The sequence below is a fragment of the Schistocerca gregaria genome, chromosome 1 (assembly GCF_023897955.1).
Source record: "Schistocerca gregaria isolate iqSchGreg1 chromosome 1, iqSchGreg1.2, whole genome shotgun sequence".
NCBI classification, from domain to species: domain Eukaryota; kingdom Metazoa; phylum Arthropoda; class Insecta; order Orthoptera; family Acrididae; genus Schistocerca; species Schistocerca gregaria.
This window is the reverse complement of record NC_064920.1, coordinates 1,036,084,165-1,036,111,069: the sequence shown is the minus strand read 5'-3', so window position 1 is coordinate 1,036,111,069 and position 26,905 is coordinate 1,036,084,165. Positions and strand designations below refer to the sequence as shown.

At 43.2% G+C, this 26,905-nt stretch overlaps 1 pseudogene; it reads left to right on the top strand.

Moving 5' to 3' along the window:
- Positions 1 to 10,342: 10,342 nt before the first annotated feature.
- On the top strand, positions 10,343 to 10,459 carry LOC126291069 (5S ribosomal RNA; annotated as a pseudogene).
- The last annotated feature ends 16,446 nt before the right edge of the window (positions 10,460 to 26,905 follow it).

Here is a 26,905-nt window from a genome sequence, read left to right as displayed (position 1 = left end):
GTACTTCGTTGGTCACTGATTCTCTTCTCGAAGGAACCGTCGCCATTTACAAAAAACAAGGAAACCACAAGTGGGGATTAGAGCCCAGAATACGCTGTTGCAATCTTTATTACTGATTGCTGAAACTAAAGTAATAGGTCACTGAACTCCGTATATGAACAGCAATGGCCCGACTGACTGACTCATTCACTAACTCATCATCGCTCAAAAAAATGGCTCTGAGCACTATGGGACTCAACTGCTGTGGTCATCAGTCCCCTAGAACTTAGACCTACTTAAACCTAACCAACCTAAGGACATCACGCACATCCATGCCCGAGGCAGGATTCGAACCTGCGACCGTAGCAGTCGCACGGTTCCGGACTGAGCGCCTAGAACAGCGAGACCACCGCGGCCGGCCATCATAGCTCAGCCCATACCAATAAGCACTTTTATTTTCACCAGTCCGTCTTGATTACACAGATTTATTTACACATTATTACCGGTTTCGGCTTACCGCCATCTTCAGATCAGTCGTAAATATAAATATTATGTAAGCGACCAGGTTCAATTAGTAAAGACTAAATCTATACAAGTCTTAGTAATAGATGAAATATAAAAATATAAAATATTTATAGCTATGTATAGCAGCTGTACATACACTTAAAATATTACGATAAAAATCATTGTCAAGTCAGACATATGAATACATGATACATGTTCATAATACTCAGATTGCGTCAGGTATTTATACAAGAACCTAATGCCAGCAGAGGGCACTTAGCTAGAGTACATAGTAAACCAGTGTCGCACGACTAAGTGTACACAGGGAGTTACAAAAAGGTACGGTCAAACTTTCGGGAAACATTCCTCACGCACAAATAAAGAAAAGATGTTATGTGGACATGTATCCGGAAACGCCTAATTTGCATGTTAGAGCTCATTTTAGTTTAGTCAATATGTTCTTCCACCTACGTTCAATGGAGCACGTTATCATGATTTCATACGGAATACTCTACCTGTACTGCTAGAACATGTGCCTTTACAAGTACGACACAACATGTGGTTCATGCACGATGGAACTCCTGCACATTTCAGTCGAAGTGTTCGTACGCTTCTCAACAACAGATTCGGTGACCGATGGATTGGTAGAGGCGGACCAATTCCGTGGCCTCCACGGTCTCCTGACCTCAACCCTCTTGACTTTCATTTATGGGGGCGTTTGAAAGCTCTTGTCTACGCAACCCCGGTACCAAATGTAGACACTCTTCGTGCTCGTATTGTGGTCGGCTGCGATACAATACGCCATTCTCCAGGGCTGCATCAGCATATCAGGGATCCATGCGACAGAGGGTGGATGCATGTATCATCGCTAACGGAGGACATTTTGAACATTTCCTGTAACAAATTGTTTGAAGTCACGCTGGTACTTTCTGTTGCTGTGTGTTTCCGTTCCATGGTTAATGTGAGTGGAAGACAAGTAATAAAATGAGCTCTAACATGGAAAGTAAGCGTTTCCGGACACATGTCCACATAACATAATTTCTTCCTTTGTGTGTGAGGAATGTTTCCTGAAAGATTGGCCGTACCCTTTTGTAACACCCTGTATAATGTGTGTCGTATCTAGGAAATTATAAAATTGCAAGTAAACTAAAGGTAATATGTGATAGACATATCGTGAGCAATAGAAATTTAAATGAAATGTTATTTAAGTTGCGTTATGAGTCAAAAACATTCCAACCTTAAGGAGTGAGCCAGTTATCGACAGTGAATATGCAGCTGATTTATGCAGAAAAGTCAGCAGATTGTTGGGTCTAGATAACAGCCTAAACAACTCCCGCGAGGCGTCTCCCCCTTCTACACAGGCAGGACGTCGTCGCACAAAGGTCTGTCGTAGAGTAGTGAGAATTTTTCCTGGGCGATCCTCTTCAACCTCGACAGGTAACTAGTGTACAATAATTTTCATATGACGCCAGAAAACGTCATAGAGAGGGGTCAGATCAGATGAACAAACGAATTTTCAACCTGTAGCAGAGAGTGTATTTGAAACTGTCTACTGGACTGGAAGCCGAACCCGGATCTTTTCAATGGTTGTCGCACTGAGCTCACATTCGAGAGGACGACAGTTGAAATCCGCGTCCAGCCATTCAAAGGTGGCTACACTGAGTCACAGCGCCAGAGATTGCGCCAAAGAGTATTATTCCGCCGCCTCCACTGGCGCAGTTGTTGTACGTTCTGTTGGGCGAGGGAGTTGATGCTGTTCGGTTGGTGTAATGTGTAGACGGAAGATATTGCAATGATCACAGTGTATTTTTCGTCAAAATATATGGAGATAACAATTGGTCACAGGTTCAGTCAACAAAGCATCTTGCTCGCTTTCATGTAATAGACTTGTAATTCCGGTTTCTATGTGCAATTATAGTATTTCTGGTTTTTTAAATAGTTCATTGTAAATGGTGTTTAAAATATCTCGTCGTATTGAGGAAGAACCGTGCCAGATACGTGTACGTTGATTCACACTTCCACACACAGAACAGTTATACTTGTGCTTTGTTGTTTCGTAGCTTTTATAGTTGCAAGGGACTTAATTAATCAACTGTGTTAACGGAAATTTTCTTTCATTCTTTATTGTTATTTTAGGCAGTCAGATTGCGTACTCAAAAAAATGGTTCAAATGGCTCTGAGCACTATGGGACTTAACATCTTAGGTCATCAGTCCCCTAGAACTTAGAACTACTTAAACCTAACTAACCTAAGGACATCACACTAAACCCAGCCATCACGAGGCAGAGAAAATCGCTGATCCCGCCGGGAATCGAACCCGGGAACCCTGGCGTGGGAAGCGAGAACGCTACCGCACGACCACGAGATGCGGGCAGATTGTGTACCAATACTAGTCAGGGCCAACGGGTTGCGAGACTTCGTAACTGGACACACAGCTACTAAAATTATTATATTTTCATTTTTTAAAATAATTCAGCCCCCATGCACTATCCAGATGTCCATCGTGCGCTCCAAACAAATGTTGGTATGGTTCATTTCAATGGGCAAGGCGAGTTTCTCTCCCCAGCCTTGATGTCGACGGGATGTTAGACCCCAATATTCCTTCATTCCTTTTATCGACTGAATTGTCCAGGCACGACTCTTTGTCCGCTACTTCCGCCAGTATGTCTCTCCCCCTTTCCAAACTTGACAGACGAGCTCCTGCATACTTTGTGGGATCGGCACTCCGTGAAGAAAGGATATTGCGGGTAAATGGCTTAGACATATCCCAGGAGATTATTTCCATAGAAAACCTTCACTCTGTAGACGAGTGTACACTGATTTCAAATATTAGAACTAATTGCCAAGCGAGACTCGAACCGAGAGTCCCGTGAAATGTGAGAAAACTTCTGTTAAGTTTGGGAAGTAGTAGAGTAGTGGCAGAAGTGGAGCTGTGAGGGCGGTTCGTGGATAGTGACCTGGTCGCTTAGCCGGCAGGCAAAATCGAAATGAGACGTGAAACCTACAATCCTCAGACCAGTCACAAAGGGCAATCACAAGAAAACGCAAACACAGACTTGTAGTTCACAAAGATTTATCATATGTATCCCCAAAAACAGTTTTACAAAATCTTTTACAAAACTGGCCTTCCAATAGCTAGCAATAACAAATATAATTAAAAAGTTTATACATCTTTACAAAGATATATGGTTGAAACAAGTTTATTAAAGATCTATCATTTTAACTAAATAACAAATAGCCCCAGATAAATATATGCGACAAGCATAATTCCCCACAAATTTAACAGGAATTTACCTGGACTAAATCCCGATTGGTAAAACAAGCAACAATACAGAATATTAAATAACAAGTTTTAAGTAAAAGAACAAATTCCCCAACCTTAGATCAATAAATAGATCATAGAACTACGGAATTCCACCAATTATAAAGTGACTTATTCCACTGAACTTTTGTAAGGGGACGTTACATATGAATGAATTACTGTGCTGGTAAATCCCTTACGTTATATGATTTTCAAACAGCTGAGCAGAACTGAACATACTCAGACATTTCGCTCTTTACTTATTCTGATCAACACTAAACTGACACACAATATTTTTAGCGCAACGCAATCTGACTTTCAAAAATCCCTACAAAAGAATGGCCCTGACTAACATTAACCTATACCTTTCACAAATCACTTACCTCACAAACATCTTCGTTACTCGAACTACTGCAGTAGAGCCAGCGCCACTACTGCCAGCTAAATAAAAGATTCAAACTACTGAAGGCACTAACTACTGATAGGCATAGTTAGCAAATGACTGATTTTGATAGAGAACAAGCAATGTATTTACCTTAATAGTGTCCAACGTCATTTTATATATATATATCAGTCCATGATATCCAATATTACAAATTGACTCTTTCTGCTGGACACACGTCCAGATCGTCCGCTCTCAAAATTCCGCCATCTCTCTCCCCACATCCACCACTGCTGGCGGCTCACCTCCAACTGCGCAACGCTACGCGCTGTTAACAGCCAACTGCCCAACACTACAATAGCAATACTGCAACAATGCTGACCAGCCACAGATTTCACACAGCACAGTCAGTGATTTTCATATAGAGCGCTACGTGGCGTTACCAACATAAAAACCTAAACAGCCTACTTACACTACTTAAACCTAACTAACCTAAAAACATCACACACATCCATGTCCGAGGCGCGGTTCAAGATTAAAGCGCCTAGAACCGCTCGGCCACAATGGCCGGCCTCAAATGAATTTAACAATTCTTAAATGCACATTTAAATGGGTGCAAGTTCTCCATGCACTCGACAAAACTGAGACATTTAGTGGGCACCTTTTCAATTAAATATTGGTTTCCCGTGAATCCTGCACGGAGCCGAACGTTCTCGAAGTGTGGCAGCCAAGCCTACAAGTGTGACGTCACAAGCTCGTTGCAGGGCCCGTATATCTTGTTGCCTCCGCTACCGGGCTGGTGACGTCAGATAGCGCGAGGGGTCGGCGCTACGTTTGGAACTATCACTCCCTACATCCATCGAGCAGTCTTTCACTCAATATCCCGAAGACCACCCTCATGTCCCAAGACGTCTGAATCCCTAGTCTGTTTTAACATTCTTGTGGTTTATTCCAAACCCTGCTTCCTCATTTGCAATGGAATCTCAATATGATGACGCATGTCCAAGATTCTCGTCGTTCCACATTGTATTTCATGTCGGTTTTTCCGAAGTGTTGCGACACGCCGGCTTCTCAAGTTTCCTTTTTCCTCATGTCGCGTGTACTCAACACTTAACAACAAAACGAATAGTTCGTCCTAGGCATGTGCCACTGCGTTCACACGGAACAGACACCTTGCGCGTCTGGAACTGCAGTACTGCTATTCAGCAATGTGTGAGGGAAGGTTAGCTAGTGACACGTATGCTTTTTTGAAATTAGAATTTTTTCTGGAGGTTGTATCGTGACATTCTTTGGACTAAACATTGTTATGTGTTACTTAACAGAGTTATGCAACTCAGTGTCATATGAATATCCCTTCGTTGATTTTTTTCTTCTTTTCATTTTTCCACACTTTGTATTTTGGTCGCTGAAAAGGCTGGAGAGTTGTATCGGACACGAAACTGTAACGTGTGAAAAAGGTATTTTTTATACAAAATCTTTTAGATGGACCGTAAATGGTTATAAACATTAAACTTAATTAAGTACACTTTATGTATGTTAGTACTAACTTTTCACGTCGGATGAAAGTTTGTTCAAATAAGCAAAAAGTTATTAAGTTAAAGTTTTGAACAGAACAGACCTAAATCAAAACAGTGCTTCAATCTTCAGTGAAACATTTATCACATGTGCAATAAAAATAGTTGAGTTAACTCGGGACACAGTTCTCATGCAGTGCTCTTCGAAGGTTTAAGTGAAGGTACAGTATTGTTTCCTGTTGACTGTTCCATGTTTTCGGGAAAAGATTGTTATTTTCTAAAACATGCTTCATAGGCTCTTTATTTTCTCGCAGAGTTTTAGGTCTATCGTCTGTCATGCTTCGTAGAACTGCATACTTCTCAGTCGCTTACCTGACAGCTATTTCGAGAAGTCTGACCTTTTTGCTGCGGCTTCAAACTATTTTTATCCTATTTATGTCGTGTGTTTTCCATTGTTGTCTCTTAAAGAAAAAAAAACTTCAAATATTAATTTTTTATAGTATCTGTTTTCTTCAGCAGATTCCGAAAGTGCTTTGTCCGACACAACTTGAACGTACCGCTGTGGCAATTGAGATTCCCATTGTTACTGCTTTGGATAGACACTTTTATAGCCTGCAACGTAGAGAACAGTATCTGTTGTATCAAAAGTTGGAATTTTAAAAAAAAATGTGTGTGAAATCTTTTGGGACTTAACTGCTAAGGTCATCAATCTCTAAGCTTACACCTATCCAAAGGACAAACACACACACCCATGCCCGAGGGAGGACTCGATCCTCCGCCGCGACCAGCCACACAGTACATGACTGCAGCACCTCAGACCGCTCGGCTAATCCCGCGCGGCATAGAATAAAAATTTAATATTACTTACAAGAAAAGAAAACAAGACTAAAGTATGTGCATCGAGGTAAAACTCATCAGAAACTGTTAACTATTTGACACTCTGAAACGTAGTGTTGTTTTCATTCAGAATCGCTTGAGCGGTCTTGGTCCTCCATAATGAATAAAAAAAAATTCGGTTTACAAGTCGCGTTACTCCGAATAAAATATTTCAGCTTTCGGTAGTTGTCTCCGCTATCGTCATTACGAGCAAATAACCATTGACTTCCAGGGCTGGCTCCAAGAAGTACTTTGACGTGCTAGCTCAGTACTCTGTCATGTTTCGTCCATATTACTTCCTAAGGTACGCTGACGACACTTTCTTGATATGGCCTCATGGTGAAATTGCGCTCCAGCGGTTCGTCGATCACATGAACGGTGTCCACTCCAACAATAAATTTTTTGTCAGATGGAGATGGAAAGGACGCAACCGTTCTTGGATGTTTTAGTTGAGCGAAACGCGACACGCCGCAGCAATCGTTCAATTTACAGAAAATCCAATGCGGTACGCGCATACGCGTGCTTTCTGATTGAAGAAAGCGTATATCTACATCTACGTGGATACTCTGCAAATCACATTTAAGTGCCTGTCAGAGGGTTCATCGAATCTGCATATCATTTCTCTCGCTTGCTTATGCAGAGTTTATCACTTTACACTACAATCAGCGATGACAAGTCGCAACAAATGGAATCAAAATTCACTAAACAACTCGTTAAGATCACTTTCAATGCTCGCATTAGCTACGGCATTCACAGCAGAGCGTTCACGACAGTACTGCACGCCCATTGGCTGTCGGAAAACACGTGATATAGTTGCGCAGATAAGCCTAAAGTCGGCCGCCATCGTTCGTGACTCCAACTTCGCGATCTTAAAAATCTGGTGTTGCTCAAACTGGCACCTCACGGAAACACTCTGTTGAGCGTAGACGTATGCAGAAAGTTCAAGAATCTTCGAGAGTGGATTAATACAAAAATAGAGAAAAGTTTAGGGAGTGGTGCTCTACACAGTATTCCCCCTCTTGACTACAGGGCCCATAATGTTCATATAACAGAGTCAAACGGTCAGAAAAGTCTTTTTTGCGATGTTGTTCAGCTCGTAGGTCACACTGGCATCAATACCGGTTGTGTCGTCGAAGTATTCACCCTTCAAGAAATTTCTGCACATTGCCCTCTTGTGGTGGGTTGGAATTCGTCACTTGTGATATTTTGTGCAGAAAATAATAGTCGGTGTTTTTCATTTTAGTCAAGTCGCGGCCGCTTGCAGGCGTCGTTGTTTCTGTTCGAGATTCAAAGTGTGTGGGATAAACTTTAAACACATTTTTCTCTTATTCGAAACATTCTGGGGAGTGGTCTTGAACACTAGATTTTGAGGAGTTACGTTGGGATCTGTTACCCAACAACGTTGACACACCACTGTGGCACGTCCGCTACTAACACTGCCTGCTCACAACTGACTGTGTAGCTTTTGGGTGTTGGTGGATGTAACTGTATCAGATTAGCAAAGAAGTACCGTCTAACATTTTTCCCTAGCAGATCACTCACCAGCGGGTCTTCTGTCCCAGACGTCGGACTTCGTTGCTTACAGCTGGTGTTTCGTAGTCTAGTAACAAAATGATTTACAAAAGGGGCAGCAGGGAAGCTACAGACAACGAAAGCCGGGATAATTTGGAGAAGGGTGTGTTCAAAAATGAACACATAAGTGAGAGGTAGCCCTGTCACGTGTCTCCATAAATTGTCACTCCCAGAATGTAGCCGTTGACGAGCGATAGACTTGCTCCAAGACAAGTTTAAATACACAAGTTCACACGACAAAGCTGTCTTCAGAATAAAGAATCGTCCCCAAAGAGAGCACAAAAATGAAATTACATGTATCATTAAACAGAAGAAACGAACCTTGGGTCACGTTTATGACAACTGTAACAGGGGTCGGCCGAAACAGCTTACCACGCTACATGTCGATGTGCAGCGCCAGTCTTTTGCAACGCAGACGTAGCTGCAATACAGTCGCAACCACTGTAATTGCGATGTGCTTAGTAATTTTAAACGTCAGGAGTGTTTCGCAGATGACTAACAACTAAATGGCGGTAACTGCTACACAGTGAACCATGCGGTCTTGACATCACTAGAAACTGCAATGGAATAGTCTGAAGAGCTGCTTCCCAGGTTACACACTGAAGCCACAAGGAAACTGGTATTGGCATGCGTATTCAAATATAGAGATACGTAAACAGGCAGAATAAAGCGCTGCCGTCGGCAGCGCCTATATAAGACAACAAGTGTGCGCCACAGTTCTTAGATCGGTTACTGCTGCTACAATGGCAGGTTATCAAGATTTATGTGAGTTTGAACGTGATGTTACAGTCGGCGCACGTGCGTTGGCACACAGCATCTCCAAGATAGCAATGAAACGGGGATTTTCCCGTACCGCCATTTCACGAGTGTACTGTGAATATTAGGAAGCCTGCAAAACATCACCTCTAACATCACTGCGGCCTTAAAAAGATCCTGCAAGAACGGGACCAACGACGACTGAACAGAATCGTTTAACGTGATAGAAGTGCAACCCTTCCGCAAATTGCTACAGACTTCAATGCTGGGCCATTCAACGAAACTTCATCGATATGGGCTTTCGCAGTCGAAGGCCCACTCGCTTTAAGTAGTACTAAGTTCTAGGGGACGAATGACCTCTGATGTTAAGTCCCATAGTGCTCAGAGCCATTTGAACCATTTGAGCCTCGCCTGGGCCCGTCAACATCAACAATGGACTGTTGATGACTGGAAACATTTTATCTGGTAGCACTAGTCTCGTATCAAATTGTATCGAGCAGATGGACGTTTACGCATACGGAGACAACCACATGAATTCATGGACACTGCATGTAAGCATGGGACTGTACAAGCTGGTGGAGACTCTGTAATGATGTGGGGCTTGTGCAGTTGGAATGATGTGGAACCCCTGCTACGTCTAGATACGACTCTGACAGGTGACACGTACGTAAGCACGCTGTCAGATCACATGCATCCATTCATCTCCATTATGCATTCCGACGAACTTGGGCAAATCCAGCAGGACAATGCGACAGCCAACAGTCCCATAATTGCTGCAGAGTGGGTCCTGGAACAATTTTTTTGAGTTTAAACACTTCCGCTGGCCACCAAACTCCCTAGACGTGAACATTATTGAGCATATCTGGGATGCCTTGCAACGTACTGTTCAGATGGGATCTCAACCCCTCGAACTCTTACGGGTTTATGGACAGCCCTACAGGATTCATGGCGTCAATTCCCTCCAGCACTACTTCAGACATTAGTCAAGTCCACGCGCTGTCGCGTTGCCCCACTTCTGTGTGCTCTCGGGGGCCCTATACGATATTGGGCAGGTGTATTAGTTTCTTTGGCTCTTCAGTGTATAAAGAATCGGGTCGATCTGCCACAGTGCACCACCGCGGTACATGAAAAGGTTCTTGTAGTCAAACTAGCAGCGGTGAGAGGTGGAACCGTTCCTGCTGTCCTGCCGCCTGGAGTGGCCGAGTTCCGGCCCTCAAGTTGGGTGACCTGAACTGGCGCGAATTCTCAGAACGTGCGAGTACTGTGTGTGGCTCCTCTACCGCGTGGCTTCAACAACGACTCGCAGTTAAGGCCAGGAAACCAAGCTATATTTCGCTATCTTGGGAGTTTTCTGTATTATTTAAACTCCTCCAATCTAGGATCCTCCATGTAGAAAATACCTTCGTAGTGTCTTGTGGAGTTCGGAAAATTAATTTAGCAGTATCAGTTCAGTAATTGGGCAACGGCCTTGCCACAGTGGACACACCGGTTCCCGTGAGATCACCGAAGTTAAGCGCTGTCGGGCGTGGCCGGCACTTGGATGGATGACCATCCGGCCGCCATGCGCTGTTGCCATTTTTCGGGGTGCACCCAGCCTCTTGATGCCAATTGAGGACCTACTCGACCGAATAGTAGCGGCTCCGGTAAAAGAAAAGCATCAAGACGACCGGTAGAGCGGTGTGCTGATCACACACCCCTCCTATCCTCATCCTCAACAGAGGGTGACACGGTTGTCGGATGGTCCCGATGGGCCACTTGTGGCCTGAAGACGGAGTGCCTAATTCAGTAATTAACTTTGATTACCTTTTAAGCAATTATTCGACTGGTCTGAGTTAGGAATCAGTTTACTTGGAATTATGTTTGGAGTTCGAATCTGTGGTCGAAACTAAAGGATTAGTTTTATTACTCTCTCTTCCTCCGAGGTAAAGACTCGTCTGGACAGATGCCATGGCCTTGCCACGTGCGTTTTGTGCTTGAGAAAGTCACTGCGTTACAACTGGTCGAATGTATATCTGTTTTTAACGGTTGTCAGTTCTACCTGCCGCCGTAGTTAACTGCACTGACGTCGCTATACCCCTGTCTCTGGAAACTCGGCGCACATTTTTGTACCCAAACCTTTGACTTATTGTGCATTGTCTCCTTCTAAATACGCAACAAGACAACTGATACATCGCTCCCAACGCTATTTCCACTTCCGGAAGCAGTCTTGGTACGCCTCTCGTTGGATCGCACGAAATGCTGTCTGCGAATTTTATTTTATCTCATCTATCGTTGCTAAGCTTCGTCCTTTCAATGGGGTTTTCAACTCCGGAAGCAAAGGCCAGGGGCCAGGTCTGAAGAGTACGGAGGATGAAGCAGCACAGTGATTTAGCTTTTTGTGCAATAGTCACGCACCAACAGGGACGAATTCGCGCGTTCGTTATCGTGATGCAAGAATCATGAATTGCCTCGCCTTATTTCAGGCCGTTTCTTTCTCACGTTTTGTAGCAGGCTTCGCAACACGTCTCGATAGGACCATCGATTAAACTTTGTACCTGTGGTGCGAATTCATGATGAAGTAATCCCTCAAAATCAGCATGGCTTTGATATTTTGGCCTGTAGTGACCCGACGAGTTTTTTTGGTCTTAGAGAACCTTTCCTGACCCACTGTGAAGACTGAACCTTGGCCTCAACATCATAACCATAGACCCACGGCTCATCACCAGTTCTGATTCCGTTGCCGGCCGGGGTGGCCGAGCGATTCTAGGCGCTACAGTCTGGAACCGTTCGACCGCTACGGTCGCAGTGTCGAATCCTGCCTTGGGTATGGATGTGTGTGATGTCCTTAGGTTAGTTAGGTTTAAGTAGTTCTATGTTCTAGGGGACTGATGACCTCAGAAGTTAAGTCCCATAGTGCTCAGAGCCATTTGACCCATTTTATGATTCTCTTAAGGAACATCTCTTCCTCATCTGCGCTATCCGAAAGCTCTTTACAGATTGACAGGCGAAGGTCTTTCTGGTGACGACTCATGAGTCGTGCGGCGAGCTTGACGGCAACACAATGTGTTAGTAGGCTGTTTAGGTTATTATGTTGGTAACACCACGTAGAGCTCTGTATGAAAATCACTGACTGTGCTGTGTGCAGTCTGTGGCTGGCTGGCATTGTAGCAATATTCGCTATTGTAGTGGTGGGCAGTTGAATGTGAACAGCGCAAAGCGTTGCGCAGTTGGAGGTGAGCCGCCAGCAGTGGTGGATGTGGGGAGAGAGGTGGCACAATTTTGAGAGCGGACGATATGGACGTGTGTGCATCAGAAAGAGTAAATTTGTAATACTGGATATCTTGAACCGAGATATATATATATATATATATGTTGTTGTTGTTGTTGTCTTCAGTCCTGAGACTGGTTTGATGCAGCTCTCCATGCTACTCTATCCTGTGCAAGCTGCTTCATCTCCCAGTACCTACTGCAACCTACATCCTTCTGAATCTGCTTGGTGTACTCATCTCTCGGTCTCCCTCTACGATTTTTACCCTACACGCTGCCCTCCAATGCTAAATTTGTGATCCCTTGATGCCTCAAAACATGTCCTACCAACCGATCCCTTCTTCTAGTCAAGTTGTGCCACAAACTTCTCTTCTCCCCAATCCTATTCAATACCTCCTCATTAGTTACGTGATCTATCCACCTTATCTTCAGTATTCTTCTGTAGCACCACATTTCGAAAGCTTCTATTCTCTTCTTGTCCAAACTAGTTATCGTCCATGTTTCACTTCCATACATGGCTACACTCCAAACAAATACTTTCAGAAAGGACTTCCTGATACATAAATCTATATTCGATGTTAACAAATTTCTCTTCTTCAGAAACGCTTTCCTTGCCATTGCCAGTCTACATTTTATATCCTCTCTACTTCGACCATCATCAGTTATTTTACTTCCTAAATAGTAAAACTCCTTTACTACTTTAAGTGCCTCATTTCCTAATCTAATTCCCTCAGCATCACCCGATTTAATTTGACTACATTCCATTATCCTCGTTTTGCTTTTGTTAATGTTCATCTTATATCCTCCTTTCAAGACACTGTCCATTCCGTTCAACTGCTCTTCCAAGTCCTTTGCCGTCTCTGACAGAATTACAATGTCATCGGCGAACCTCAAAGTTTTTACTTCGTCTCCATGAATTTTAATACCTACTCCAAATTTTTCTTTTGTTTCCTTTACTGCTTGCTCAATATACAGATTGAATAACATCGGGGAGAGGCTACAACCCTGTCTCACTCCTTTCCCAACCACTGCTTCCCTTTCATGCCCCTCGACTCTTATTACTGCCATCTGGTTTCTGTACAAATTATAAATAGCCTTTCGCTCCCTGTATTTTACCCCTGCCACCTTTAGAATTTGGAAAAGAGTATTCCAGTCAACATTGTCAAAAGCTTTCTCTAAGTCTACAAATGCTAGAAACGTAGGTTTGCCTTTTCTTAATCTTTCTTCTAAGATAAGTCGTAAGGTCAGTATTGCCTCACGTGTTCCAACATTTCTACGGAATCCAAACTGATCTTCCCCGAGGTCTGCATCTATCAGTTTTTCCATTCGTCTGTAAAGAATTCGCGTTAGTATTTTGCAGCCGTGGCTTATTAAACTGATAGTTCGGTAATTTTCACATCTGTCAGCACCTGCTTTCTTTGGGATTGGAATTATTATATTCTTCTTGAAGTCTGAGGGTATTTCGCCTGTCTCATACATCTTGCTCACCAGCTGGTAGAGTTTTGTCGTTACTGGCTCTCCCAAGGCCGTCAGTAGTTCTAATGGAATGTTGTCTACTCCGGGGGCCTTGTTTCGACTCAGGTCTTTCAGTGCTCTGTCAAACTCTTCACGCAGTATCGTATCTCCCATTTCGTCTTCATCTACATCCTCTTCTATTTCCATAATATTGTCCTCAAGTACATCGCTCTTGTATAAACCTTCTATATACTCCTTCCACCTTTTTGCCTTCCCTTCTTTGCTTAGAACTGGGCTGCCATCTGAGCTCTTGATATTCATACACGTGGTTCTCTTCTCTCCAAAGGTCTCTTTAATTTTCCTGTAGGCAATATCTATCTTACCCCTAGTGAGATAAGCTTCTACATCCTTACATTTGTCCTCTAGCCATCCCTGTTTAGCCATTTTGCACTTCCTGTCGATCTCATTTTTGAGACGTTTGTATTCCTTTTTGCCTGCTTCATTTACTGCGTTTTTATATTTTCTCCTTTCATCAATTAAATTCAATATTTCTTCTGTTACCCAAGGATTTCTAGCAGCCCTCGTCTTTGTACCTACTTTATCCTCTGCTGCCTTCACTACTACATCCCTCAGAGCTACCCATTCTTCTTCTACTGTATTTCTTTCCCCTATTCCTGTCAATTGTTCCCTTATGCTCTCTCTGAAACTCTGTACAACCTCTGGTTCTTTCAGTTTATCCAGGTCCCATCTCCTTAATTTCCCACATTTTTGCAGTTTCTTCAGTTTTAATCTACAGGTCATAACCAATAGATTGTGGTCAGAGTCCACATCTGCCCCTGGAAATGTCTTACAACTTAAAACCTGGTTCCTAAATCTCTGTCTTACCATTATATAATCTATCTGATACCTTTTAGTATCTCCAGGGTTCTTCCACGTATACAACCTTCTTTCGTGATTCTTAAACCAAGTGTTAGCTATGATTAAGTTGTGCTCTGTGCAAAATTCTACTAGGCGGCTTCCTCTTTCATTTCTTAGCCCCAATCCATATTCACCTACTATGTTTCCTTCTCTCCCTTTTCCTACACTCGAATTCCAGTCACCCATTACTATTAAATTTTCGTCTCCCTTCACTATCTGAATAATTTCTTTTATTTCATCGTACATTTCTTCAATTTCTTCATCATCTGCAGAGCTAGTTGGCATATAAACTTGTACTACTGTAGTAGGTGTGGGCTTCGTATCTATCTTGGCCACAATAATGCGTTCACTATGCTGTTTGTAGTAGCTTACCCGCATTCCTATTTTCCTATTCATTATTAAACCTACTCCTGCATTACCCCTATTTGATTTTGTGTTTATAACCCTGTAGTCACCTGACCAGAAGTCTTGTTCCTCCTGCCACCGAACTTCACTAATTCCCACTATATCTAACTTTAACCTATCCATTTCCCTTTTTAAATTTTCTAACCTACCTGCCCGATTAAGGGATCTGACATTCCACGCTCCGATCCGTAGAACGCCAGTTTTCTTTCTCCTGATAACGACATCCTCCTGAGTAGTCCCCGCCCGGAGATCCGAATGGGGGACTATTTTACCTCCGGAATATTTTACCCAAGAGGATGCCATCATCATTTAATCATACAGTAAAGCTGCATGTCCTCCGGAAAAACTACGGCTGTAGTTTCCCCTTGCTTTCAGCCGTTCGCAGTACCAGCACAGCAAAGCCGTTTTGGTTAATGTTGCAAGGCCAGATCAGTCAATCATCCAGACTGTTGCCCCTGCAACTACTGAAAAGGCTGCTGCCCCTCTTCAGGAACCACACGTTTGTCTGGCCTCTCAACAGATACCCCTCCGTTGTGGTTGCACCTACGGTACGGCCATCTGTATCGCTGAGGCACGCAAGCCTCCCCACCAACGGCAAGGTCCATGGTTCATGGGGGGAGGATATATATATATATATATATATATATATATATATATATATATATATATATATATATATATGATGACTTTTGAACATTATTAAGGTGAATTCATTTTTTTCTTCTCTATCAAAATCTTTCACTTTCTGACTATTCCTATCAGTTGTTAGTGTCGTCAGTAGTTAGAATATTTTATTTAGCTGGCCGTATTAGCGCTAGTTCGAGTAATGAAGATTTTTGTGAGGTAAGTGATCCATGAAAGTATAAGTTGTTGTTAGTTAGGGCCATTCTTTTGTAGGGATTTTTGGAAGTCAGATTGCGTTGCGCTTATAATATTGAGTGATCAGTCTAGTGTTGATCAGAAAAGGTAAAGAAAGAAATGTCTGAGTACGTTTAGTTTTGCTCAACTGTTTGAAAATCAAATAACGTAAGGGGTTTACCAGCACAGTAATTCATAAATTTTTCTAAGGAGACGTTTCAAATGCAGTCCATGATTTTCTGTCAGGATTTAATGACATTACCCAATTGAACATTCTTCTGCAGTCTCTCGAACAATCAGTCTTCGACTGGCAAGAACAATTTCGTTGACATTAGCGTCGTCGGTAGACGCCGAAGGGCGTCCTGAAAAAGGCTCATCTTCAACTTCCCTGCACCCATTTTTTAAAACTGTGTGAACCTTTTCTAACACCGAGTACGGCTTAAGCACTCATCACCGTAGGCGTGTGCACGGATACCAACCGCACTTCAGCAAACCAATGTCGCGAAATTACTGATTTCCAGAATTTTCTGAACAGACTGGTATGTCTGGCAAGAGAAAGTTCTGGAACTACTCAGTTTCAACTTTGGCGAAGAAGAAACGCCAACCCGGGATCAGCGCGACGTCCTACGTCGTCTGAGGCGACGGAAGGCGTAGGTCACAGGCGAAGGTCCACTCGGCCGACACTTGAGGCCGCGCTGCGAGGGCCCTCAGCTTCCAGCGCCCTCCATCCGGTCCGCTTCTGAAGGGCAGATGCCTGGCTGCCTCCGTCTCTCTCTCTCTCTATCTCTCTCTCTCTTTTTCCCCCTCTGTCCTAGCCGCGCGCGGCGCGCTACATTAATATTTACCCGCGCCCCCTTCGTGCAGACCGACAGTGCTGGAAGCCGCCTGCTGGCCGCCATTAGCATTACGTAGCTCACAGTCTCAAAACCCGACCGTTCGTTAGGAGGCACGGCGCGTCCTTTTATCAGACGGCGCCGAATGATCGTGTCGTGCGTACCACAGCTGTAGACTCCTCTTTGTGCGCTAATGAATCGGAAGGGCCGAGCGGGGGATGTAAAGATAACAAGGGCACGGGCCGCCGTGGCAAAGGGGGGGGGGGGGGGGAGGGAGGGGGGAGGGGAGAGCCGCTGGCGCCTCACGCACTCCCCTCCCCTCCCATCCCCTCCCCTGCCCTCCCCACAACACACACATGTACAATCTCGATAACCGGCGGCGCTTTGGCCCTCGACGTCTCTTTCACTGGCTGCTCCGCGCCGTTCACAAAAACCGACAGCTTTTTGTGCGTCTCCAGGGACAGGCGACTGACTACCTGCTCCCTCACCCTCCGGCCAGCACCCGAATGCCACACTCACTTCCAGGCGGCGCTGCAGCCATCTGTTGGCCTTCATGTTAGAGCAAAACGTCGTCATTTCCAGAGTTACACCGGAGCAAATGAGACCCAGGGCAGACCCCCACCAGTGGGTGATGGCGGTCCCTTGTTTACTTAACATCTTCGGTCGTACCTCAACTACCCCCGCAGTAGCGAACAGGCACGTGTCGCAACATAGCTGCTCCGGTGATGTAATTCTTTCACTCTTTGTTGAGTGTAAACTGTTCTGAATATACATATACCAGACGGCAACTCTAACCTGTCACCTGTCAATAGCGGTCAGTCTTGTCATCCTTGCACGCCCACGACCTTGTCCTCAAATCAAACTCGGATGACATTAATCCTCGAAACGAATAATACGGGATGTTAACTAAATAGTGGGAAACCTCCGGAATAGATAGAAGATTTACAAATAAGCAAAGAAGTTCATATAAACTGTTGTTGTCGTGGTCTTCATTCGAAGACTGGTTTGATGCAGCTCTCCATGCTACTCAATCCTGTAGAAACCTCTTCGTCTGCGAATAACTACTGCAACCTGCATTTTTCTGAATCTGCTTACTGTATTCATAGATCTCTTGGCTTCACTCTATGGTTTTACCCCCCCCCCCCCCCCCGTTAGTCTTGCGATCTACCCATCTATCTAATCATCAGCATTCTTCTGCCGCCCAACATTTGAAAAGCTTGTATTCTCTTCTACATTTTATATTCTCTCTACTTTGGTCTTCATCAGTTATTTTCAAGTAACAAAAGTCATCTACTACTTTAAGTGTCTCGTTCCATAATCTAATTCCCACAGCGTCACCTGATTTAATACGACTACATTTCGTTATCCTTGTTCTTTTGTTGATGTTCATCTTATACCCTTCTTTCAAGACATTGTCGATATCACTCAGCTGCTGTTCCAAGTCCTTCACTGTCTCTGAGACAATTACAGTGTCATCAGCAAACCTCAAAGTTTTTATTTCTTCTCTCTGAACTGTAATTCCTAGTCCAATAATTTCTTTGGTTTCTTTTATTTCTTGCTCAATGTACAGACTGAATAAATTCGGGAACAGGTTAAAACTGTGTCTCTTTCTCTTCTCAACAATTGCTTACAACTGTCATCTGGTTTCTGTACAAATTGTGGATTTCGTTTCACTCCCTGCATTTTACCCCTGCTACCTATACATTTTGTCAATATATGGCCCATTTTTTACTTTGTTGCTTACAGATACTCATTTGTTACTATGTGTGTGCTTCGTTTCTATCTTTTGTTTTCTTCATTACAGACATTTCGTTATTGTTGCGTAATTGCTTCACTTCTGTCTTTTTGTTTTGAAATTTTCAGCTTCGTTCTACAGGTATTTTATCTTTCGCAATGATGTTTGTTTTGATCAGTGTTGAGTCTAAGCCTTCTTGTGTTTATCGTATTTGTCATAGTGCTAGAAAATAAAGAACTCTTTTCAGTACTGAGAACACAATCAGTAGCGATATCTAACTCAACAGTTCCCCAAATAACTGGATAGCTCGTGAGGCGGCAACATCTTGGCTTGGTCGAGCTCCTTATCTCCATTCATTACGTTTTTATTTTTGGTGGCATTCAAAGGACGCAGCGTATTCAAGACCCTTAAAATATTTCTGCTTAAAATATTTCTTTATTATTATTTCAGCTGTTTTGGAAGATTTCCATTTTCATGTACGTCTACGTTGTCCTGAGGTATATGTAATATCTGGTGTTACTGTATCTGATGATTTTTCTCGTTATATGTCACGTGAAATTCTAAAATGTCGATTTCACATCGATTTTGTGCTGCTGTTTTTACAGTGTGGCCTAATATTTTGATATGATACTGTAGATATTTCCTCTAATTTTTTGACAGTGCACACCATAGATGTTTTATATTTGCATAGTAACAGACCAATATATATTATATAACATATGGAAACATCCCTGATGTGAACTACACTCCTGGAAATGGAAAAAAGAACACATTGACACCGGTGTGTCAGACCCACCATACTTGCTCCGGACACTGCGAGAGGGCTGTACAAGCAATGATCACACACACGGCACAGCGGACACACCAGGAACCGCGGTGTTGGCCGTCGAATGGCGCTAGCTGCGCAGCATTTGTGCACCGCCGCCGTCAGTGTCAGCCAGTTTGCCGTGGCATACGGAGCTCCATCACAGTCTTTAACACTGGTAGCATGCCGCGTCAGCGTGGACGTGAACCGTATGTGCAGTTGACGGACTTTGAGCGAGGGCGTATAGTGGGCATGCGGGAGGCCGGGTGGACGTACCGCCGAATTGCTCAACACGTGGGGCGTGAGGTCTCCACAGTACATCGATGTTGTCGCCAGTGGTCGGCGGAAGGTGCACGTGCCCGTCGACCTGGGACCGGACCGCAGCGACGCACGGATGCACGCCAAGACCGTAGGATCCTACGCAGTGCCGTAGGGGACCGCACCGCCACTTCCCAGAAAATTAGGGACACTGTTGCTCCTGGGGTATCGGCGAGGACCATTCGCAACCGTCTCCATGAAGCTGGGCTACGGTTCCGCACACCGTTAGGCCGTCTTCCGCTCACGCTCCAACATCGTGCAGCCCGCCTCCAGTGGTGTCGCGACAGGCGTGAATGGAGGGACGAATGGAGACGTGTCGTCTTCAGCGATGAGAGTCGCTTCTGCCTTGGTGCCAATGATGGTCGTATGCGTGTTTGGCGCCGTGCAGGTGAGCGTCACAATCAGGACTGCATACGACCGAGGCACACAGGGCCAACACCCGGCATCATGGTGTGGGGAGCGATCTCCTACACTGGCCGTACACCTCTGGTGATCGTCGAGGGGGCACTGAATAGTGCACGGTACATCCAAACCGTCATCGAACCCATCGTTCTACCATTCCTAGACCGGCAAGGGAACTTGCTGTTCCAACAGGACAATGCACGTCCGCATGTATCCCGTGCCACCCAACGTGCTCTAGAAGGTGTAAATCAACTACCCTGGCCAGCAAGATATCCGGATCTGACCCCCATTGAGCATGTTTGGGACTGGATGAAGCGTCGTCTCACGCGGTCTGCACGTCCAGCACGAACGCTGGTCCAACTGAGGCGCCAGGTGGAAATGGCATGGCAAGCCGTTCCACAGGACTACATCCAGCATCTCTACGATCGTCTCCATGGGAGAATAGCAGCCTGCATTGCTGCGAAAGGTGGATATACACTGTACTAGTGCCGACATTGTGCATGCTCTGTTTCCTGTGTCTATGTGCCTGTGGTTCTGTCAGTGTGATCATGTGATGTATCTGACCCCAGGAATGTGTCAATAAAGTTTCCCCTTCCTGGGACAATGAATTCACGGTGTTCTTATTTCAATTTCCAGGAGTGTATTAGAAGAAACTAGAGGAAATATCTATAGTATCAAAATATTTCGCCTCACTGAAGAAATAGCACAAGATTGACATGAAATCGACATTTTAGAATTTCACATGAAAAATAATGAAAACAAGTCACTAGATACAGCCACTCCAGATGTTATATATACGTCAGTACAATGAGGACGTACTTGAAAATGGAAATCTTCCGAAACAGCTGTAGTAATAATCAATAAATAATTATTATAAGCAGTGATATTGGAACCTTACTTGCAGTAAAATTTCTACAAGTAAGTTTTCAATATTTTGTAGTTAACTACGTTGTTTTTTATGAACTGGATATTTTTTTTTTTTTTAGTTAACACCTTGTCCTTAGAAAGACGTGGAAGCTTTGGAGTCTTTTGCTGACAGCGAGCGCTATCACCGCAGTCCATGAGAAGGCGATGGGCTACATAAAGAGTCCAATGAGTTTCAAGTACCCAGGGTTTCTCTTTTTCGCCTTGTGAACAGCAAGGAGCAATATGCGAAGGTATCAGCATCGACAACACTTGTTCATAGCCCAACTTTTTTTTCCTAATGAATCAGAACAAGATTTGCACAGTTCCCTAATTCAAATTGACACCATGTATCTCGGGCTCACAAAAAGGGCTTTCGCGGCCCAGCATATCAACCTGCAATTCACAACAATATACTACACCCTTCTGGGAGGGGCGAAACTATGGGAAAGAACTCGTTTCGTGCTGTCATGAAAATAAATTCCAACTCTTCAGGATACAAGCTCATGCGCACTTTGTTTATAAGATCAGCCAGAGGATTAGGAAGTTGACAAGTTTTAGGCCTCCTGGATAACGTTTTCGAGAAGAGCAAGCCTCCTGTTAGCTGGATATATAATGTAGATGAAGGTGGGTTGACATCAGTATAACGTAAAGTTGCACATGGAAGTAGTTCAGTAAGAAACAAATTGTCTTATGAACATCGGCCGAAAAAGCATCCCGTGTTACAGAGATTTCCTTTGAGGGTGCAAGAGATTTTTTTGGTCATTCCTCACGTGATTTTTCCAAGGAAAAAATCAAATAAGCGGTGTCCTACTAGGGACTATCACCGTATGTCGAACTTCTTGTTTGGTCCAAACAACCATTTTTGCAAGAGTGTTTCAGTATTTTATTGTGTTTATTTGTATTTTTATTTATTTATTTCTTTACTTTTTTAATTTTTTCTTGCAATCACGAAACTTTTAACTTAGTCACGTGTCCTGCTTCTTCCAGGGTGAATTCTACCCACAAGAGCAACGCTGTTCAAGTCATAAACATTCAAGGCTCTTGAATTGTGCCTTCATTAATGTTCACAATGCCTCATGATAATGTTATTTTAATGGGACCATTAACGTCGTAACAAAAGTTGAATTTTATGCGGTGATTGTGGAGGTAAGCATAAAATACGTCGAGTAACATGATTGTCCCTTGCTGAATTTTTTTGTCACAGTTTCGTAACGTTTGGTGATCGGAACTCATTTGTCAGAATTTCATTTCGACACAGTGCGCTTACAAATGGACAGTTTCTACTCTAGTCGAAGTGACTCTCGGTACGGCAAACTCATTTTGATAATTCAGATGTGTCTACATGCCACACGTAGAAAATTATATGACATTCTAGCAAATTACCTATCTTGATTTCTTCCGTCTTTCATTGAGCTGGGCGGACTGTTGTACAACTGTTTTCTTTCTTCTTAGTCTGCTAATCCAGTATTAGGCCTTATAGCCTGTTCCGGCTTCACCATCTCCTCCTCGGCCTTCCCACATTCCTCCTTCCAGTACGACTGCATTCCATTGAATGCCGATGGGTTGTCAGAGATGACATACGCAATACATGCTCTTTCCAACTTGCATTTGTTGGATTACTTTTTAAGTTAATGGCTGTACTTCAAGTTCTTTCTTTATTTCTTCATAACTTATTTTGTCTTCTCTTGTGCAGCCTTCCTCTGATCTGTTGTTGTTGTTGTGGTCTTCAGTGCAGAAACTGGATGATGCAGCTCTCCATGCTACTCTATCCTGTGCAAGCTTCTTCATCTAATAGTACATACTGCAACCTACATTCTTCTGAATCTGTTTAATGTATTCATCTCTTGGTCTCCCTCTATGATTTTTACCCTCCACGCTGCCCTCCAATACTAAACTGGTGATCCCTTGATGCTTCAGAATATGTCCTACCAATCGATCCCATCTTCTAGTCAAGTTGTGCCACAAATTTCTCTTCTCCCCAATTCTGTTCAGTATCTTCACATTAGTTATGTGATCTACCCATCTAATCTTCAGCATCCTTCTGTAGCACCACATTTCGAAAGCTTCTATCCTCTTTTTGTCTAAGCTATTTATCGTCCACCTTTCACTTGCATACATGGCTACACTCCATACAAATACTTTCAGAAGAGACTTCCTGACACTTAAATCTATACTCGATGTTCGCAAATTTCTCTTCTTCAGAAACGCTTTCGTTGCCATTGCCAGTCTACATTTTATATCCTCTCTACTTCGACCATCATCAGTTATTTTACTCCCCAAATAGCAAAATACATTTACTACTTTAAGCCACAAATTTCCTAATCTAATACCCTCAGCATGACCCGACTTAATTCGACTACATTCCATTATCCTCGTTTTACTTTTGTTGATGTTCATATTATATCCTCTTTTCAAGACACTGTCCATTCCGTTCAGCTTCTCTTCCAGGTCCTTTATTGTCTCTGACAGAATTACAATATCATCGGCGAACCTCAAAGTTTTTATTTCTTCTCCATGGACATTAATACCTTCTCCGAATTTTTGTTTTGTTTTCTTTACTGCTTGCTCAATATACAGATTGAATAACATCCGGGATAGGCTCCAACCCTGTCTCACTCCCTTCCCAACCACTGCTTCCCTTTCATGTCCCTCAACTCTTATAACTGTCATCTCGTTTATGTACAAATTGTAAATAGCTTTTCGCTCTCTGTATTTGAACCTACCACCTTCAGAATTTTAAAGAGAGTATTCCAGTCCGCATTGTCAAAAGCCTTCTGTAACTCTACAAATGCTAGAAACGTCGGTTTGCCTTTCCTTAATCTGTTTTCTAAGTTAAGTCGTAGGGTCAGTATTGCCTCACGTGTTCCAACATTTCTACGGAATCCAAACTGATCTTCCCCGAGGTCGGCTTCTACCAGTTTTTCCATTCGTCTGTAAATAATTCGCGTTAGTATTTTGCAGCTGTGACTTATTAAACTGATAGTTCGGTAATTTTCACATCTGTCAACACATGCTTTCTTTGGGATTGGAATTATTATATTCTTCTTGAAGTCTGAGGTTATTTCGCCTGTCTCCTACATCTTGCTCACCAGGTGGTAGAGTTTTGTCAGGGTTGGCTCTCCCAAGGCTATCAGTAGTTCTAATGGAGTGCTGTCTACTCCCGGGTCCTTGTTTCGACTCAGGTCTTTCAGTGCTCTGTCAAACTCTTCACGCAGTATCATATCTCCTCTTTCATCTTCATCTACATCCTCTGATCTATGGAACTTAGCTTCTAATGTTTTAAGTTCTCTTAAGTCTTTTGATCTTAATATCCACCTTTCTGCCCCACGTACACTGATGGAGAAAAATACTGAAAAACCAGGAGGAACTTGCGCGACATAAACGAAAGTTGGTAGGCCTGTTTCTACAACTGAAAGACGATGTCTGTTCAAATTTGGCGCCTTTCGCGTAACACTGGCGCCAGCAGCTTCACTGTGAGTAATCAAATCATATTTGTTGTAACGGTCTTGAGCGTTAGTTATCTTTGAGATTGGATTTGGTGAATTGATGTTAGTCAAGAATGTCCTTAAGGCAACGAAGTCCTCATTATCAACAACTTACTGTGTTTGAACTAAGCAGTGTGACAGAGCTGCGAGAAGTTGGATGTTCCTACTGCGATGCTTCAGAAGGACTTGGCACGAATGAAGCCACTGTACATAATTGCTGGCAGTAGTGTTCACTGCAATGTACTGTCTCAAGAAGACCTGATTCGGACGGCGACATGGCACTACCGAGAGGGAAGAACATGTCTTTGGCGTATGGCTCTTTCGCATCGTACTGCATCTGCAGCAGCAATTTGAGTAGCAGTTGGCACCATAGTGACCCAACTAACTATTATAAATAGGTTACTTCAACAACAGCTCCGAGACAGACGTCCTGTAGCGTGCATTCAACTGGCCACGAACCACTCCCATTTGCAACTTCAGTGGTATCAAGCGGTAACTCGTTGGAGGACAGGGTTTGGGTCTGTTGCCTTTCCTGATGAAAGATGGTTCTGCCTCGGTGCCAGTGATGGCTGTGTGCTGGATAGGAGGAGGCCAGTTGAGGGCTTGAAACCATCCTGTCTGCGTGTTAGAGCTTTGGACCTACACCTGGAGCTGTGGTCTGGGGTGTGATTTAGCACGACAGCAGGAACACTCTAGTAGTTATCCGTTCCAACCTGACTGCAAATTTATACGTCAATCTGGTGATTCGACCAGTTGTGCTGTCATTCATGAACAGCATTCCAGGGGGTGTTTTCCAGTTGGATAACGCTCGGCCATACACCACTGATGTAGCGCAACACGCTCTATAGAGTGTCAATATGTTGTCTTGGCCTGCTAGATTACCAGACCTATCTGTAATTGAGCACATATGTCGCATAATAGGACAACTCCAGCGTCATTCACAACCAGCATTAATTGCTCCTGTATTGGTCGATCAGGTTCAACGAACTCCATCCCACAAACTGCCATCAGACAGATGCACAAGATTGGCACGTACGTTTGCATTGCTTGCACTCAATATTATGATGGTTACACCAGTTATTAATGTACCAGCATCTGACATTTGCAACGGCTCATCTTGCGCTTACATTAACCTGTGATCTTGCGATGTTAATCATTTAAATGTTACCCACAAAAAAGTATTCCCGAAATGCAGTACTCTACGTTAGTTATTTTTTGTGGTTGAATTTTTTTCTGCCTGTGTAGTACTGTAGATAGTGCCAAGACCTTCTAAAATTTAATTTAGGTTTCTCTTCTCGTTTTACCATTTAATATTATTCTTATCACCCCACATTAATGTTCATAGGTACTGATTTTATTATTTATGTCGTTCTCTTCTTCAAAACTTATGTCGCACCCTAGATGCTGAATATGGGATACCAGTTCTATTATTATGTTACTAATGATCATTTTGGTCCTTATATCTATTTTTCTAAAATTGTTTTGGTTATCGTCTATTGATTACAATTCAGGTTTATATTGTTTAATCTATGTATCGCTATTTGTAATGCGTATTCATTGTCCTGTATGATTACCTGGTCGTCGGCAAAAAGCATTGTATTTCAAAATTTATCCGTCCCAATTCTTCTGTCTTGAGGTATTCTGTACTTCATGATTTACGTCTATCTCTGGGGCTGGCACTTTGCCAGTATCCATTTGGTGTTTTTATATGACCCTTGGTATATTTTTATAGGGTGCCTGGAGAAACCTCTATTCTCCATTATTAACCAGACCTTTCTTCTGTGGATGCGGTCAAATGCTTTCTCATAGTGGATAAATGTTAGATATGTTTCCAAAAAGAATTCTCATCTTTTTCGTGTAATTTGTTTAAGTGTGAAAATATCATTGCCGCAGGATCTTCCTGTGCGGAAGCCTTTTTGCCGTGCTAATAAAATTGAGTCAGAGATTTTTCGAAACCTATTATTAATTATTTTGCTGTAGATATTATAAGAAGCTTTCGGAAGACTGATCCTCCCGCAGTTATTTGTGTTACTTCCGTCTCAATTTCTTAACAGTGAAATAACTTCAGCGAATCTTCATTCTTCTGATATTTCACCTGTAAGCCAATATATGTTTTAGAGATGGTGCTTTCTGAACTCTAGAAAAGTTCAGCTGTATATTATCAGTTCTGAATTTAAATCATCTAACACAGATGCTTTTCTATTTTTCTCCTTGAATGCCTGTTTAAATTCTGTCTAATCTATCAGCTCTGTCCCTTCGTATGCTTTTCCTCCTGTTGGCTATTCTTCATCTGGTTTATACCATATTTTCTTACAGTGATTTACCCAGTCTCCTGAAAGAATGATACCTTTATCGGTTCTTTCTGGCTGCCTGATAGCGTGTTTACCATGTTAAACTCTGTTTCTCTTGCAATCCAAATATCACAGTAGAGTGGGTGTGGAACAGAAGGGTTCCAAATTGGGAGGATATGTTGACCACTGTCCCAGACAAAACTTGAAATGTGTGTGTGTGTGTGTGTGTGTGTGTGTGTGTGTGTGTGTGTGTGTGTGTATTTACATAATGTTTCACTTACGTTTTCTTTTTCTCATCTTCATCCCTGTCAAACACTAAATATTGAGTTGCCACTGTCACTGTTATTGTCACTGATCCACTGTT